The sequence below is a fragment of the Petaurus breviceps genome, unplaced genomic scaffold (assembly GCF_028583685.1).
Source record: "Petaurus breviceps papuanus isolate PSGF00001 unplaced genomic scaffold, PetGlider_PUasm1.0 90594, whole genome shotgun sequence".
Classification (NCBI taxonomy): domain Eukaryota; kingdom Metazoa; phylum Chordata; class Mammalia; order Diprotodontia; family Petauridae; genus Petaurus; species Petaurus breviceps.
The window spans coordinates 4,234,107-4,243,948 of record NW_027187281.1 but is presented as its reverse complement, the minus strand read 5'-3'; the positions used below and the strand labels follow the sequence as shown (position 1 = coordinate 4,243,948).

The following is a 9,842-nucleotide window of genomic DNA, read 5'->3' as shown; positions in this document are numbered from 1 at the left end:
TAGGCCCAAATTTTATTTTTCTATAATATGTTTGCCAGGTGCCTATCTTTGATAAACAAGAAAAGCAAGGAGTGATCTATAAATTGACTGCTTTTTGCAACAAACAATATGTCTGCCAGGGGTTTCTGTAAATTGTCTGCTTTTTGGTTAACAAGAAAAAGTAATATGTAATCTGTGATAAGCTTACTTCTGATAAAAAATTTTGTATTGGGTAAAAAGGATTGTAAGGACACACCTTCCCATCAATGGGAATACAGATCTGGTTACTGGGGAAGGGGATTGGGGGGGGGGGGGGGTCCTAGAATTGTTTGTACAAGGGTATATAAATGCTTGTTTGATTTTTGATTTTGTACTTTGCCTCCCTACACTGGTGTATGTTCCGTGTAGGTAATGACCGACTCTCTTGAGACTTCTTTAGGAATAAATAGCTTCTGTTTCTACCTGGAGAAACCTCTGTGTGTTATTTGGGTAAGGGTCTTTGGGGTCTCTATCCCACACACCAGCATGCTGGAGGGAGCTAACTGCTGAGAGCTAAGTATTAACTGAAACTAGGATAGGTTTTCTTTCTTCTTTGTTTAGTATTTTGGTGTATTTCTTCTATGCATAAATCTTCCTTTAAAACCCTTGGAAACTGCCCACAAAAGGAACAAAAGAAATTGAGATTATGGTATAAGGTAACTCTATGCTGGCCATATAACTATGTTAATGTGGACCATTTAAATATAGTTAATGGGAGGCATTGATAGCTATCTCTGGATTTCTGCCTACCACTGTTCTTGAAGGGAAACAGCAATACATGCCTTGAAAGAAACAGGAGAAAGGCCATGAGACTCACTACTCAATCTCTGAGAGGGGTACTAGACTAGAATTCCATTTGCCTCCCTAAATATACTTGGTGTAGAGAGCATGATTTTGGTGCAAAACAAAACACCAGTTCTCTGATCACTCTTAAGGCGCCAAAGGTTACTCCAAACTTAACAGCTGTAGGCTTAACTCCTTCTCACAAAATACTAGTCACACAAAAGACTTAAAAACAAATAGCAGGTAAACCCATCTATCCAAGCAGATAGAGAACAAAAATTGGAGAAGTTATGCAATTTCTGGCATAACGTAATAGAATGTACATAAAAGTAAATGAGGTTTGTTGGATTTTTTTTAAGCTTTTATAAAGTAGTATTTACTTTAATAGGTATAATCCACATAAATTTATTCCCACAACATATAGGGTTTAATCTTTCTCTCCCTTTACACTACCTTACTCTGGAGAAGGAAAGAGGATCAGGTTTATGGCTTAGCCTGGGGCACAGTTCCAGTTCCAAGTCCAAAAACTTCCTTGGGCTCAAGTCCCAGGCACATAGGCTTCTAGGGCTTTCATGTCAGGTTTGCTGGCTGCATCATCCTGCCTGAAATCCTGGCTCCAGGTCATCATGTCTGCAACTCCTGGGACCCAAGAGGATCACCTCTGGCACTTGAAACTGAGCAACAAAAACAACACAAAATAGAGACCCTAGGACCATTTCTTTGAGTCAGGGTAAAAGAGGGAGGGCACAAGAAAAGAAGTCCTTCCCCTCTCACCAATTCAATTCCTGGTACACAAGTTGTGGTCAAACTCCTCTTCACTTTTGGATGCAGTAGACAAGAGTGAATAGTGAAAAAGAGAGTGGCTGACTTTCTCAACAATTTTAAAGACAAAGGAGGCTATCTCTACTCACAAGACAAGGAATGCATAGGCCTCCACCTTAGACAATCTGAACAACCTCCAAAGGGCTCCTCAAGGTCACCTCCATGTTAGGGACCTGGGTATTGCCCACACAAGTCTGGGATAGACATTTCCCCATTTGAAATTTGCCATCTAACAAGACTTCACACATCAACACCAGGGTTGGGGGTGAGAACAGGTCACTCTATCCCAGTCACAGGATGACAAGGGTCTGCCAACAGAGAGCCAGATGATCAAGAAGTCTCTGGTGTAAGACAGTTCTAAGGAAGCAGTGAGAAAGGCGGAGAGGAAAGGGAAGTTAAGTAGCAGAGGCCCCTGACCCCAAAACAAAACTGATCTAGTACTCGTGCTGCCCTGTCTTAGGACAGGAGCCGACTTCTACAGAGGTGCCTGGCACCTGTGAGCTCTTGGGCTTCCTGGCCACAGAGCTTGCTTGGCCTGAGGGTTTCTGAAGTTCCGTCCAGCATATTTAGCCTTGCTGCCCAGCTCTTCCTCAATTCTGAGAAGCTGGTTATACTTGGCCAGATGCTCAGATCGGCAGGGGGCACCAGTCTTGATCTGCCCAGTGCAGACCCACCACCAGGTCTGCAATGAAGGTATCTTCAGTCTCCCCAGAATGATGGGAAACCATTAATCCTAACCCATTGGACTGGGCCAGCTTGCATGCCGGGAGAGATTCAGTCACAGAGCCAATCTGGTTCACTTTGAGTAGGAGGTAGTTGCAGGCTTTCTCATTCACAGCCTTTTCAATGAGCTTGGGATTGGTCACTGTGAGGTCATCCCCTACCACCTGGATGCCTGCAGTAGCAGTGAGGTTCTTCCAAGCTTCCCAATCATCCTGATCAAAAGGATCTTCAATAGAAACCACTGGATAGTCCTTGATGAAGCTCTTGTAGAGGTCTCCAAGCTCAGAAGGGGTGATGTATCTGATGGGATCATCAGGAGACTTGAAGTCCAAGTCGTATTTCCTAGATCAGAAGAATTCTGAGGCAGCAACGTCCATGCCAATTATGACCTTATCAGCATAGCCGGCCTTACTAATAGCATTCTTTAGCAGGTCCAGAGCTCCTCTATTCTCCAGGATGTTCAGAGCAAAGCTGCCCTCATCCCCCACGTTGGCGTCCTGTCCATATTTCTGCTTAATCACACTTGTGTAGAACGAAATGTGGTTTCTCAAGTGGACTATTTGCTAAAGTACTAGAAGCCTTTAGGCCTCAGTTTCTGGCTACCAGAAGTCAGGTGACTTTGGGAAAAACGAAACTCTGGAAATCCCCTTGTCACCCCACCTGCCAAATAAGGGAAAGCTAACAGAACAACCAATCAATTGAAAAGATTACATGAGGAAGGGGAGGGTTGCAGTTTTCACATGATTTTTGGCTATATAACCCAGCTTTGGCTTCTGTATGGCGGCCTCCTCTCTCTGGACTTCCCAGTGACAAGACCGCCCACTTCTCAGGAGATTCAATAAAATGTCCTGCTTTCACCTTGAGACATCTCCAAGTAGTCAATTTGGGGTAGGGTCTCTGTACCCTACACAGTTTTGGGGACTCACCTGGGGTCACATGACTCAGTGGAGGAATTACCACTCAATTGCTCCAAGGCAGGAGCCCATGTAGCCCCTTGGTCCAACGTCTCTGGAATAGGCATCTCCCTTCCTCCAAAGAGTAAAGTACCCAAAGTAGAGAAACTAGGTGAAAGAGAAAGTAAAAACAAAGGATTTGAAGCTCCAAATTGAGATTGAACAGTGGAACCAGTCAGGAAACCTATGCGGCATAGCCCGTTAAGTACTCAGTGGGAGTCGTCTGGGGGTCTGTTGGCTGGGTATAGAGACCTGAGAGGAGAGCCTCTCATGCTAAATTAAGGAGTGGACTGCATACTCCAAGGGAAGGGCTCTCTGAGCATGGGTGACTGATGGTAGGTGGGTGACCCCTGCTGGGGCGTATTCAAGACACCTTGAGGTATTTGATAGAAAACTCTTGTTAGATTATGGGGAATGAGCAGTCCAAACCCCAAACTCAGGAGCAAAAGTAAAAGGTACTTTTTTTTACCCCCACGGGAATAAAGTGTAGGATTGGCTTAAAATTACCAAAGTATATTAATTTTGAATACCGGTTCTGTGTGTTTCTATGTGAGGTGTATGTCTCTGTTTTCCTGTGTTAAGTGTATGTCCTGATAGTGTCCAGAGATAGTAAATGGAAAGGAGAGAAAATATTCTACCAGCTCCATTAATAGTGTGAGGAGATTTCCCTTCTCTTTACACCCTGAGATCCTGGCCAGGTGTCGGGTGTGGAAAAGAGTAACTTTCCTCTCAGACTGAATAGGAGATAATCAACATTTGTCTATGGGACTAATTTGCTAAATGTTCCTGTAGAATTCCAGAAAAGTAATAATTCTATGGATTAGAATCTGTTCTCAACAAATAGACAGATAGATAGATAGATAGATAGATATAGATATATTAATAAGGCATTGAGAATCATGCAGAAGAAGGAAGTCCCCCTCTCAGTTTCTAGAGAGATTAAAAGAGGGAATTCGAAAGTACTCTGGGTAGATGAACCTGAAACTGAAAGCATTTTGAAACTATATTTTGTATCTAACTCGTGGTCAGACATTAGTAAGAAGTTGCAAAAATTAGAGAAATGGAATTGCAGACCCTTGGGGGAGCTGTTAGAGGAGGCCACCAAGGTATATGTGAAAAGAAATAAGGACAGGGAAACTGAGGAAGGGAGACAGGAAAGAACATCAGAGGATCAGGATGTTAATTCAAACCATACAAGAGACGAGCTTCACCGCAGTACCAGGGTGTGGCGAAGAATGGAGCTCTAGGGGACTGAATTGGGGAGTTCATCGAAGTAGAAAGGGGTCCGCTATAGGGCAAAGAAATAGGGGCCCCGGCCCACTTACCTGCTGGATTTGCGGGAAGACAAGGCACCTGGCTAGGGATTGTCCCCAGAGAAAAGGGAATTGACAGATTTGGAACCTAAAGACCTGTAGGAGTCTCCCTTACAGATAGGAAGTTGGTTTATAGAAGAGTGAATGGGAAAAGATTGAATGGGTATGCAATAATTGATGGAGAAACTAATTCTCTGAGTCAGGCCAGCAGTCTCTTCAAAACTTGGTCAGCACAAACTTGTGAGATATATACCTTGAACCAAGCATTGAAGTTGCTTAAAGGAAAGGAGGGGTCGATCTATACAGATTCAAAATATGCATGTGGGGGGTGGCACATAAATTCAGTAAAATATGGGAAGAGAGGGGGATGGTCAACAGTATGGGGAAGGAATTACTACACATGACCCTATTAACTGAGGTATTGCAGAATCTCACTTAAAACTATAGCTATAGTCCATGTAAAGGGACACCAATAAGGAAACACTTTTGAAGCTTGGGCAATTGCATCACTGATGAGGAAGCTAGGAGAGTTGGAGTGGAGGGAAATTCTACTGAAGAAATGTTGGTTCTAATCCTAGCCCTGTCTCCCAGTCCACCTCCTCCATTCTTTACCAGGGAGGAGAAATTGAAGGCCCAAGATTTGGGTGCCCAGGAGGATGATACAGGTCACTGGTTCCTCCCAGACGGCAGAGAGGTACTGACCAAAGCAGGTATGAGACAAATTCTATGCTACTTACATCAAGGTAGTCATTGGGATGTCCAGAACCTGCGTGATACTGTGCTCACTAAGTTTGTCACTCCTGGAGTGTACACTCTAGCCAGGCAGTTGGTAGAAAGCTGCCTTGTTTGTCGGACTAACAAGACTGCCCTGCGTCAGACCCCGGCCAGAGGAAGGCCTCCAGGATTAAGGCCATTCCAGAGCATATAGGTGGACTTTAACGAGTTACTGCCTGTGGGGTGCCTTAAATACCTGTTGGTTGTAGTGGACCATCTGACCTCATGGAATGAGGCCTTTCCTTTGTCACAGGCTACTGCCCCAACAGTGGGCAGGACTTTATTAGAAACACAATCCCCAGGTATGGGATGGTGGAACATGTGGCCTAGGACTAGGGCACAAATTTTATAGCTTTACTTGGGATTAGGATATTCCTACCCTGGCGGGGTACAAAAAGATATAGACCCCATACTTGATACCAAAGACCAGTCTATTAGAAAATATGTGTTAAATCTTACTAAGCATTTACATGAATTACAATTAAAAGGACTCATTGTTCAGACCCTGCCTTTAGGATATGTTGTGCACAAGTACCAGCTTGGAGACTGGATCCTAATCCAAGTTTGTAAAGAGGACAAGCTGACTCCATCCTGGAACAGACCCTTTCAAGTGCTCCTGGCTTCAGACACAGCAGTGAGGATTCAAGAACGTGGCTGGACCCATCATACTCGGGTAAAAGGACTGGTTCCTGCTCCTGATGAATGGACAATAGACTCTGAATCAAGAGATGAGCTTAGGATTCCTCTGAGATTGACAAAAAGAAAGGATTTATGAATGTTGCATGAAGGATTATTGTATGCTTATTTGGGGATCTATAATTGGAATTGTCTTGTTTGAGGTGTTAGATAAAATCTTTTGTTGGATAACCCTTCTACACCAAATACTACAGACCCCTAACATCACTCTCTGTGATCCGAGTGGACCATGGAGGCAGTATCAATCTGGTTCTGGATTTTGCTGACAGCCTACCCACTGATCTCCCCTAGACTGGTTCCCAGCACCCCATGGGAGGAAAATACATTTCAGACTTTGTAATGCAAACTATAGCCAGCACCTTCAACTTGACTGTTGGATTTGTGGGGGTCCTGAGAGGTTAGCTTTTTCCTCCCAGAACAAATGGAGGGACAGTTAGGTATTCCATTGTATGATGATTTGAGCCAATCTAAAAGAAGTACAGGTACTTCCATTACCCAATCTAGAGACGCTAATGGGTAGGGAGACTCATGGCCACCTGAGAGAATCATTAAAACCTATGGGCCAGCAACCTGGGCCCAAGATGGGAGTTGGGGATATAGGACCCCTATATACATGCTAAACAGGATAATTAGGCTCCAGGCAGTAGTACAAGTTATTAATAATCAGACGGCCAGAGGTCTTGATCTGCTGGTCGACCAAGCCACCCAAACCGGGAAAGCTGTATTACAGCACAGGCTAGTATTGGATTATCTCCTAGCCAAGGAAGGAGGAAAATTGAACTTGTCAAACTGTTGCATGAGAATAGATGACAACAGGGCTGTGGTGAAAGAAATTACTCAGGACATTCGGAAACTAGCACACGTCCCAGTGCAGACCTGGCAATCTCCTTTTAATATGTCTTGGTGGTCCTGGTTTGGAGGACGCTGGTGGAGACAAGCTTTATGGTTCCTACTCATAGCTATTAGTGGGGTTATACTAGTACCTGTGTGTTTACCATGTGTGATCAAATTGATCACAGGCATAGTGCAGAATACTGTATCCAAGCTAGTCAGTTAGAAATGAAAACAGAAGGGGAAGTCCCACTAATGGTTCTGAAAAGACAAGGATGGGAACCGGTAGCCACTCTTGAAAGGGATAAGCCTGAGGGAATGGATGGATTAGAAGAATAATGTGAGAAAATGTTGCAGACAAAGAGAGTGAAAGGATGTTAAAGGAATTTGATGAGAAACCACAGTAATATAAAGAGGAGGGATTGCATAGAATGAAATGTGGTTTCTCAAGTGGACTATTTGCTAAAGTACTAGAAGCCTTTAGGCCTCAGTTTCTAGCTGCCAGAAGTCAGGTGACCTTGGGAAAAAAATACAACTCTGGAAATCCCCTTGCCAACCCACCTGCCAAATAAGGGAATGCTAACAGAACAACCAATCAATTCAAAAGATTACATGAGGAAGGGGAGGGTTGCTGGTTTTCACGAGGTTTTTGGCTATAAAACGCAGCTTTGGCTTCTGTATGGCAGCCTCCTTTCTCTGGACTTCTCAGTGACAGGACTGCCCACTTCTCGGGAGATTTAATAAAACTTCTTGCTTTCACCTTGAGACGTCTCCAAGTAGTCAATTTGGGGTAGGGTCTCTGTACCCTACACATACTCTTCAGGTTGTGGTAGACCTCAGCTCCAATGCCCATGGCCTCCTTAAAGTCTGCTGCTCCAATAGGGAGGATCACAAACTCTTGCATGGCCAGCTTGTTACCAGCATGGGAGCCACTATTAATCATGGTGAAGGCTGGAACTGGCAGGATGACTTCATCATTGCCTGCAAGGTCAGCAATATGTCAGTACAGGGAGACACCTTTCTCAGCAGCTCTGGCCTTACAAACAGCCAGAGACTCCCAATATGGCATTTGCACCAAAGTTAGATTTATTTTCAGTGCCATCCATCTCTATCATTAATTTGTCAATCTTCTCCTGCTCCATAACATTCAGTTTCTTGGTAATCAGGGTCAGGGAAATAGTTTTGTTGATATGCTCAACCACTCTTGAGACACCTTTCCCCATGTAGCGGGTCTTATCATTGTCTCCGAGCTCCAAGGCTTCATGGATACCAGTAGAAGCATCGCTGGGCAAAGCAGCTCGGAACTGACCTTTTTCAGTGTAGAGATCAACTTTAACAGTGGGGTTTCCACAAGAGTCGAACATCTCTCTTGCCTGGATCTTGTAAATAGACATGTTGAGTTTCTGTTTGGGGGTTCCTCCGCTGGGCTCAGAGAACAGAGGCCGAGGGACCTAGCTACACCAAGAGGGGCACTGAATCTCAGTCACTTCTTTCCCTTCAAATAGACCCTCTTAGTAGGTTCATCTGAGGAGCATTTATCTATCCAGCTCTCTTAAGTTGGCATTTTCTCAACATTTTATCTGAGAAACTGTTTCTTTACAAGTTGATTTCATTCTTTTTCCTTATACAAAATTTATTTTTCATGCATTTTATCAGTCAAATTGTTTACATATAAAAGGGGCAGTACCTTACACCTGCTAGAAAAATGTATATATATATGCATATACATATTTATGATTAGTCAGACTTATAATTAAACTCTTTCCCCTTATTTGGATTTTGTGCATTTGAAGTTTATTCTTTCTTTCAGCTACAGAATCATATGTAAATCCCAAGGGGAAAAAACATTCTAAAATCTCCATCAGAAGTCTTTGATCCTTACTGAAAAAAATAACTCAAGGGCCAAGCAATTTAGAGGCAGAAGTCCCTGGGAAAATGGTAATATATTAATAGGCTACTACCCCATATATCTATGTTGCTTTAATTGTATCTTGTTTTGATTTGCTTTCACCCATGAAACTCGCCAAAGTCTCTCTCTGTTTCTCCAATTTTAACTTCATAGATAAGTGTCCATCTGGGCCCAAACAGTCCCTTAGCACCTGCAATAATAGCTAAAATCTTCTATATCCCTTGTTAGCTAACCTTGAGTCATTTGGGAAACGTTCTAATCCCATATTCTTATCCCTTCTCAACTAATTACTGCACTCAAAGATCCCAAAGCATTTATTTGGTAGTGGAGATGTAAAAAAAAAAATTTGATTTTGTGGTGCATTAATAAGGTCTGAGCTTCCAAGAATAGGGAGGTGATAGTCCCACTGTACTCTGCCCTTGTCAGACTTCATCTAGAGCAGAGATTCCCAAATTTATTTAGCTTACCACCCTGTTAAAAAAAAAATTACTCAGTACCCTCATGGAAAATTACCTACTTTAACCCTTTAATTTTTAAAAAATTTGCATCATTTCAAAAATATATAAAATATTTTGTTTAAATTTAACAATTTATTATAAATTTGTGGGGATTTCCACACTGAAATTTTAATAATTCAATATTGTATCACGTAACAATATAACATCAAGTAATTAGATGCATATATTTCTGCCGATGAATGCTGGACTTCCCATCAATGCAGTGTAATGGGGATTCATGATTCATTTATTGTATGGGTTAAAGCAGATAGTTAACATCCCTTCTAGTTCTCAAATTCTGTGATTAATACATCTTCCAATTGCTATCCTGGAACCCTTGTAGTAAATAGGAGTAAATACCCCTAACATTTAAGAGATGGAATCTTTCTTGATCAAAAAGGGAAAACTAGGGACCCATCTTTGAACCTACCATACCAAAATAGATAGACACTAAAAGGAACATAGCATCCCACTCCTATCTTTAGCTGGTTGTAAAGAATATCCATTAATAGGCCTATAATGG

At 42.7% G+C, this 9,842-nt stretch overlaps 1 pseudogene; it reads right to left on the bottom strand.

Moving 5' to 3' along the window:
• Positions 1 to 2,083: 2,083 nt before the first annotated feature.
• On the bottom strand, positions 2,084 to 9,118 carry LOC138142549 (alpha-enolase-like; annotated as a pseudogene).
• Positions 9,119 to 9,842: the final 724 nt, after the last annotated feature.